Raw genomic sequence first — 9110 nt, 5'->3', positions numbered from 1 at the left:
TTTGTTATTAATACAATTTAAAATGAAATGCTTTGAAAAAATAAAGTAAAATAAAAGTGTATCTATGTACAAATACATACAGCTCTACAAAAAAATGCTACCACTGCTAAATCATCAGTTTCTCTGGTTGTACTAGTTATAGGTATGTGTTTAAGTCAAATTTACATTTTTGATTTGTTCTATTTACTACCGACATCCCTCCCAAATTTCAAATACAAATATTATTATTTAGAGCATTTATTTGCAGAAAATTACAACTGGTCAAAATAACAAAAAAAAGACCAGTCTGTCACATGGCTGCTGGGTGACTTTATTGTCAGACTTATTGTCAGAGCAGAAGGAAGCACGATTTGTTCCAGGAGAACCTTGTACGTCGTTCAATTCATGCGTCCTTCACAAAGACATTCAGCCGTGCTGAAGCCCCCCCAGATCATCACCCATCCTCAACCAAATGTCCAACACCTGGTCATCTTATGGTTAGACAGAGACCTGGAGAGGCCCTACAAGCCTCAGTGTCCCGCACCCACTGTGACATTTGGTGAATGACGCATGAATCGAACCACGTACAAGGTTCTCCTGGAACAAGTCGTGCTTCCTTCTGCTCTGACAAAAAGGATTGTTTTTTCCAGCAGAACGATACTCCATGCCATACAGCCAAGTCAATCAAGGTGTGTTTGGAGGATCACCAGATCCAGACCCTGTCATGGCCACCCCAATCTCCAGACCTGAACCCCATGGGAAACCTCTGGAATGTGATCCAGAGGAAGATGGTTGGTAACATGCCATCCATCAAAGCTGAGTTGCTTGAATTGTTGAACCAGGAATGAAATAAAGTCACCCAGCAGCCATGTGACAGACTGGTGGAGAGCAGCCAAGACGCATGAAAGCTGTGATTCAAAATCAGGGTTATTCCACCATCTGGTGATCCTCCAACCACAACTTTCAATGTTATAATTTTTGAGGGCGCAAGAAGATTCTTTGGGGTTTGCAACACACTTAATTATTGCCCTCTCAGAGAATGAGACTGTTACAGCTGTCGTGTTAAACCTTGGAAGATTCTGAGTATTGTATGTGGTAGGTTCATTATCAGAACAGGAAGCCCCATCAGGGATGAAATCTTCATCAAGTTGGAATTGTGTCAGAGGTAGTAGCAGCCGTGTCTTGTTGTACAACACAGTTCTTTGTAGAGACGGTCGGTACAGTCTTACCATGGGGTGGCTTTGAATCCCTGATGGTGGCAATGAGAGGATCCCAATCGTTATTTGCTTCAGAGTCAGGTGGGCAGTCTTCATCAGCGCTGGATCCATCGCTGCTAGATGCAGTTTTGGGAATGTAGTCTTTATCACAGAAGGTCACCTTCATTGCTGGAAAGGCAGATGTCCTTCACCTTTGAACAAAAAAGGAACACCAAGTTTGTATTTTCTTCATTATCCAGAAAAATGTACTGGTAACATGTGTTGAGCATTATTTTAACATTGAACCACTGTGCATTTCACTATATAACAAAGAAGAAAGCAAGTCAAATTGAATTTTAGTTAAGTTTTTGAAACCAGACCCAGACCCTACGTAGCATTCTCATCTGTTTGTCATTACTGGTGTCACTTTCTGGTTGCTAACAAACGCAATTGTAACACATAAACACGCATCAGCGCACACTGGGAGGGGGGGGGCAGGAGCTCCAACAAGGCGTGTAGGACAGAGAGTGAATACACATACTATACAGAGATGCTGTATGAGAAACCAATGTGAGTTTGGAACATTGAACAATGTAAATCTATTCTAGTAGACGTCAACAATGGATAAGTGGATCAGTCGAAATCGATCAGTGGAAATGGCCATGTCATGGGACCGTTAACAGTTATGGAGGTATGCACATGCTGGATGAAGGCAATGATCTAATGTCTAGTCATGTCAACAGGTTGTAAAATCATCTGTCCTTACAAGGACTGCTGTCCCTACAAGACACCCTGTGACCAGATGGCCTTTATCTTTCTATGTAGTATGACATTATACAGAAACATTTCAATGTTGTCATTTTTAACTCCTGTTGACATCATCTGTCCTTACAAGGACTGCTGTCCCTACAAGACACCCTGTGACCAGACGGCCTTTATCTTTGTGTAGTATGACATTTAACCCGTTTCAATTTGACCCAAAGTATGGGGAAACGGAGCCCCCTTACCAAGACGATAGTCCTGGTAAAACAGCTTCAATCTATACCAGTCAGCGACACGCAACAATGTATGGAAAAACAATACATTGAAACTTACCATCTTGTCCCCTGATGTGTTTGGAGTTGTACGAAGTTAGGTCCCAGCCTCTCGTGTCCCACCACATACTTCCTGTAAATAAGTGAAAGACAGGCACGACTTTAAAACATTATTGACTCATTTCCATCAATGTGACACAAATCTGAACATTAACACGACTTTATTCAATTCATTAGCCAGCAATGAAAATAAAAATACATTATTAGCCCCTATATAACATGTTAGGGCCCAAAAGCAATTTATCACAGAGCAATAATTGATAAAGATCTACTAACACATTGACTGTTGGCATGCTATGTGTGCAGCAGCCATCAGCATATCTCATCCAAGGAAGAAAGCTGATGAGCACAGTAGGACTGTAATGTTAACCATATTACAAGTTGGCATCCTCATTTTGTTTCATGAATGCCATTGTAGCGCGTCTCCTCTGTTCCAAATACGACTTCGACTAACTCTTACTCTGCGCATTTATCTTTTCATGGTGCAGCAAATAACAGTCTACAAACTATGGCTTAAATAATATAGAGACACATATGTTTCAGTTTCTGGAATTTGACTAATCTTTCACAGCATTAAGAAAAATACAATACTGTCACAGGCCCGTATTGTTTCCCTCTACAGCCCGACACAGAAAGTGATTGTGATATGAAGTACAACTTGCCATTTTGGTTGGTGGGGAGGACGGAGGATCTCTGTCGGGCTCAGGGTTAGAAGCTTATTCACAGTGAGCCTGAAATTGTAACACAAAAAAAAGACACTGTTGTCACCTTGGTAGTGGTTTGATCTGACTTGTGTGCTGCAAAGGTTTAACAGTTATGGAGGTGTGCACATGCTGGATGAAGGCAATGATCTCATGTCTATTCATGTCAACAGGTTGTAAAATCATCTGTCCTTACAAGGACTGCTGTCCCTACAAGGCAACCTGTGACCAGACGGCCTTTATCTTTCTGTGTAGTATGACATTTAACCCGTTTCAATTTGACCCAAAGTATGGGGAAACGGAGCCCCTTACCAAGACGATAGTCCTGGTAAAACAGCTGGATCAGGATCCCCATACTTGCATGTTATCTCCTCGTCTGGGAATATTTCCTTTACAGCAAATAGGTACAACTGTGGGGAATTTATTTTAATTGTGTAGCGGTCAGTTTATATTTTTGGCAGCACTGTTGAGCATTTTAAAAATGTATTTTCATGCCCCTGTGAAAGGCTTAGTCTTTCTATCTTTATAGCCACTGGTGTAAAGTAACTAAGTTCATAAACTCAAGTTGGGTAAGTACTATACTTGGGTAAAATGTTGAGCTACTTGTATTTTACTTAATTATTTCAATGTTTTGCTACTGTGTACTTCTATTCCTCTACAGTTCAGAGGTACATGGTGTACTTTTACTCCACTACATGTATGTAATAACCTTTAGTTACTTTACAGATGTGGATGAATGATGTGAAATATAATCAAGTGTTAAATCAGACTTTAGTTCCACCTGGAGTAAATCCACAAGCTACCCTGCAGTATACAAAGTCATTCAAACTAGCTGCACCTTTACCAGCTTTGAGAACACTTTCATGATCAATCATTATAAAACATATCATATCTATTATTCTGAAATGGACCAATCTGCACAATGACTACTTTTACTGTCGCTACTTTCACTATATTTTGATGATAATACTTTTCTACTTTTACTTGAGGAACATTTTGAATGCAGTATTTTTAATGTAACAGAGTATTCCTACACTCTAGTACTTCTACTTTTACTCAAGTAAAAGATCTGATTACTTCTACTTTTATTCAAGTACAAGAGCTGAGTACTTCTACTTTTACTCAAGTACATTATCTGAGTACTTCTACTTTTACTCAAGTACAAGATCTGAGTACTTATACTTTTACTCAAGTACAAGATCTGAGTACTTATACTTTTACTCAAGTACAAGATCTGAGTACTTATACTTCTACTTGAGGAACATTTTGAATGCAGGACTTTTACTGTAACAGAGTATTCCTTAATTGTTGTATTGGTGCATACATGAGGATATGGTAAACTTTCTTCAGCAAAGCTAAGAAATCTGTTTGAGCAGCCACTTTAGTATGATGATTAATGATCTATCGATCATAAATCTATTGATTAGATGAGAGGGGCACACATTTACATATTACATATCCTTAAAACGTACATTGTTGAAAATACGTGAGGCTGATGACCTAAGAGCAATGGCTAAAAGCTCAGGGTCATATTGATGAAACAATGCTATACGGTCTTTGATACTACATACTGTATGAGATGAATGGCTTACCTTTAAATGTGTTAATGAACCTGGCCTCTAGGAAGGGTTTGTCTCTGCCCAGAATGATATGCTCTATTGCATCCTGTTCAGCAGTCTTTCTCCAGCTCCTTTGCATCATCCTTGCTAAAAAATAAAACAGAGAACAGGCTAAGTTTAATGTACATGGTTAACAATAACATCTCTTGGGAAAAAAAGATGCATTAGAAAAAAGAGGGGTTCAATATGAGGCATGATACACTGTTCTATTAAAGATGGTAGTTCATTAGTAAGAATGCACAACATATTTAAAGTCCCGGAACGTCGTCCTGGTGTGCTCTGACGGCAGTGCACCTACAGTCACCAGCTACGTCTGCATGTAGGTGCTTGAAACCTACAGGTGCATGAACAGGGTATATGCAGGAATCCTGAAGTCAAATGTAATACCTTTTAAGACCTTTTTTAAGACCCTTTCCATACATTTTAAGACCTCATCGCAACTTTGAGTTCTAACCGGTTACATTGGCAACACACTTTACCTCACATTTACTATATTGATTGTAAGATAGCAAAACTAAACAGAGTGCAGACAGACTACTGAAGCCTTCTTTCCACATGAACTTCAACCTCTCTGTGAAGGTCAGGTTTAATGCAGTATGCTGCTTTGTTGCTTCTGTACTCTGTGCTCTTTCATTCCAGTAAAACTCCTCAGAAAACATTAGAAACCAGTATTTGACCAATAAACAAAACAATTGACAAAACTTTGAACTATGAAATTTGTTAAACTTTGGTGCGCTTCAGCGGGGTAATGCCATATAGGAGCTTCCTCACAAATACCCAGGGGTTAAATTGGGCTGGGGCTGTCCGGGGCTAAGCCCTGGTACATAAGACGATGCTCTGACGTCATCACCCTCACACATTTGTCATATGTTTACAAAAAAGGATATATATGTTAAGACTTTTCTCGTTCTTAATATAGACTATATTTAGGGTCTATATGTGTTGACTTTACTTTAAAATAGCAGATCTCTGTGACCGTATATAGTTTGGCTTAGACCCCGGCCCCACACGGTAAAACGCATACGCAAGCGCAAAAAAGGCTTCCTTTCACACGCATTCGATTCATTAACGTGTCCGTTCACACTAGACCGCTGCAAATGCTGGAAACGATGTAGTACATATGTCATGCCTGTAAGTGGCGCTGCTGCCGCCCGAAATACACCAAAAGCAGCGAAGAAGAACCCGGAGCATGGTTGCCCTTCTGTTTATTCTCCTCGGTGGACGGCGTGTTCTCCTGCTGTATCTCTCAGGTAGTCCACCAGCAGATGAAAAACACCCACCTCTCCGCTTTTTCCAAGGAACGAGGGGACCGTGCGGCAGTTTCCGTAAAAAAAATGTTCCGCCGGTCAACATGTCCGTTAAAGTTTAAATCTTCCGTACAAAATTAGGAAAGTGCCGGTCAGAGGTCTTCTTTGTTATTTATTGAGCTTTAAAACAAATTGATAACGACTCTGTTCTCTGTATAATAATATAAGAATATTTACTAAACGGTGACTGCCTCTCTTTTCCTCCCCCTCTTCTGACAGCCCAGCAGCAGCAGGAGACGTGGGGAGAGGGAGGCGGGCTCTTTCATCGTTATCAGAAAATGATCATATAGGGCACACACGGAGCCGTTGGACCCCCAGAGCGTTGCGTATGCCGGTCTTCCCACCTTGGGACCCGTTACCGTAGTCGTTTATTCCCCCCCCCCCCCCACACACACACAGAGCGGAGCAAGGCAACGAAACTTAAAATAATAAGCAGCATTTTACGGCGCGCTATGCATGGGGCCGCCTTGTGGGGTTTCCCGACATGTCGTTTCAGTAAATTAAAGGGTGTTTCATGTTGTCGTTGCTGTGGGACTTCTTAATACCTTGGAAAATGCCATTTAATACTTTTTAATACTTTTTAAAAGCCTTAATTTTCGCTAAATTGATTTATCAACTTTTAATACTTTTTAAGACCCCGCGGACACCCTGATGAAACGCTGCACGTTTCATTTGCAAAACACGGTAGTCTGCTCCTCCATGCATGCACAGATCATGCACTGAGGAGCCGCTCCGTTGTAACTGCATGACGGCTGCCCGCTGCACGGATGTGAGAGCTACACAGTAACACACAGCACACATCTGTCTTAACAGCATTTTAAAGACGATTATTTATTCAAAAAGTAACAGGCCAGTAGTATAACTAGTAATCAACACACATGAGTGGGCATACATAGTCAGCCTTTTAATATCACATTGCATTTAATTCAGTTGTAAAGCGGAAGTCATTACCATGTGGTTGATGCTAAGCTAAACTGTGCTAACTGACAGCAGAGCTAAAGGTTAATGTAACGTTTCCAGTCAAATGCAGTGTCTTGGTAGTATTAACTTACTAAGTAACTAACTAACTAACTTCATCCTATTACTTTTTAAAACACACGAAAAGCGATGAGGAGCATGCCCCGTGGCGTTCACTGAGCCGGACAAACAAAGTAATAAACAAACAGCTGCAGTTCTGATGCTAGGTTGTAGCTGGCCACCAAACAAACATTTAAATCCTTATGTTTTGTTTCAAATACATGATAACAAATATTACTTACCAGTTTTGGTTACAAGTCCGAATTGCCGTCAACGATCTCCTCAGCCATCTCCTCAGCCATGTACCACTGTCTGCTACTGTTTCTTGGTGAGACATTGACCGAAAACTGAAAGACCAATCCCTGATGAGAACCTGCTCGCCTGATGACTGCTGGCCAATCCCGGATGAGAACCTGCCTGATTGACTCTTTAGCCGCCCAATCAGTGAGCAGGTGTATCCAGCCAATGAAAAGCGCGTATTTTGTGTAAAATGAGAGGGAAATGTGTATGAAACTGCAATACCATGAATCGGCTGTACGAGCGTTTTATACACAATGAAAGCACACAAATATACACTAGAAATCAGGGATAGGCGGTTTATTAGGACATACCGAGAAAAAGCGGGAGGGTTTTATTTACATGTTGATAAGTGCTTCTACACTGCGCGACTTGTGAGGACACCAGTTTTGTCTTCACAAGTCGAAATGTCCTTATAATGCTGGTGTGTATCCATGCGAATTGTCCTCATAATCCGGCCGCACCAACGCACACACACACACACACACACACACACACACACACACACACACACACACACACACACACACACACACACACACACACACACACACACACACACACACACACACACACACACACACACACACACACTGACAGAACAACAAACCCCAGGAAAATGTGTTACAACTGTACCCGGTCTCCCCTCTAACAGTATCTACAGTATGCGTAACGCTTGTTTGTTTTCACAGAAACTTCCACCCATAGATGAGCTGCTGCTGTTCCTCATGTGTGACAGACAAGAATAGTCAATTCTGAGAGGTAGATGTATCCAGCTGTATGGGTTGATTGTGCGTTGATCTGTTGGTAATGCCTTGGGGTTCCAGTGGAAGGGATCACTGCGCTCTTCCTCGCTCGATTCAGACGAGTGAAGGCCGGAGCTGCGTGATTTTATGTCTTCACTTCTCTCACTCACTATTTCCCTTTTTAAGGTAATTATGTGTTTACATGTTATATATATAATCTGTATTACATCACAGTGTTTTGTTGTGAGAGGAAAGTGTGTATTTTGCACTTTGTTGAATTGTTTGAAGGTTCTTGCTAATTCTGGCTAACTTCGCTGTATACCCAGGGCCGTCCCTCCCTACAGGCCGATCATGCAGGCTGCATGGGGCCTCACATTGCGCAGGGGGCCTCGGCTTATTAGCTTGGCTTGCGCGCAGTTCTCCGCGCAGCAAAGTTCTCAGCGCAGCAAACACTTGTCTTGACTATATTACAACTATATTATAATTAAGCAATAGCTCACGACAGGCCGTGGTATATGCTCATTATATCACAGCTAAGGGGCGTGGTTCGGCCCGAAGTGTGGAGGGGGTTGTCATATTACCAAGTGTGGCAATATGAAAGAAAAATAATATATGAAAGAAAAATACACACTCTAATTTAAATAGTTTTTATTAGTAAATAATGATGTTCAAAATAAAATAGTCCCTCCGTTGCCTTCTGCACAAAAGGTGGTTGCTATGCAACAACACTAACAGCAAGCGAACATATTAGACAGAGAGCGTTGATCCATTATTTGGCTGTTTATTTACATGAATGTGTATGTTGCTGTTTATTGTGCATCCACTGAAAAACTGTCCAGCATCAGTAGCATGGCTTATGTGGTCACTTGTATAGGTTGAGGTTGTTCGAGGCTGTTGCTTGGCATGGCGAGAATATTGCTCCACTTTCTCCGGTCCCCGAGATTGGGCTTCCAGTAGCTCTGGAGAGAGCTTTCGCACCTGTGGCCACTAACGGTCATAATTTCTCTGCTTTGTTTCAAGACCCGCATCAGAAAGCTTTTGAATGGTGGTACTTTTCCAGTTGGTCTACCTGCTCTTCACGTAGCTCTGCATGTCGTAGTTTAGCTGCTTTTTTTCTGGAGATAGGCACTGCTCAATCCACTCCTCCATAGTAA

At 41.4% G+C, this 9110-nt stretch overlaps 1 long non-coding RNA gene across 1 annotated transcript; it reads right to left on the bottom strand.

Moving 5' to 3' along the window:
* Positions 1 to 325: 325 nt before the first annotated feature.
* Positions 326 to 7240, bottom strand: LOC307047433. Its single transcript, XR_013810426.1, has 5 exons — positions 7156 to 7240; positions 4563 to 4676; positions 2928 to 3000; positions 2271 to 2338; positions 326 to 1387 (listed from the first exon to the last, which is right to left on the bottom strand). It is a non-coding gene; the product is annotated as an uncharacterized lncRNA (long non-coding RNA).
* Positions 7241 to 9110: the final 1870 nt, after the last annotated feature.

This window comes from Notothenia rossii (assembly GCF_949606895.1).
Source record: "Notothenia rossii genome assembly, chromosome: 7".
NCBI lineage: Eukaryota > Metazoa > Chordata > Actinopteri > Perciformes > Nototheniidae > Notothenia > Notothenia rossii.
Note: the sequence above shows the minus strand (reverse complement) of the source record. Positions and strands in the feature narration are given on the sequence as shown.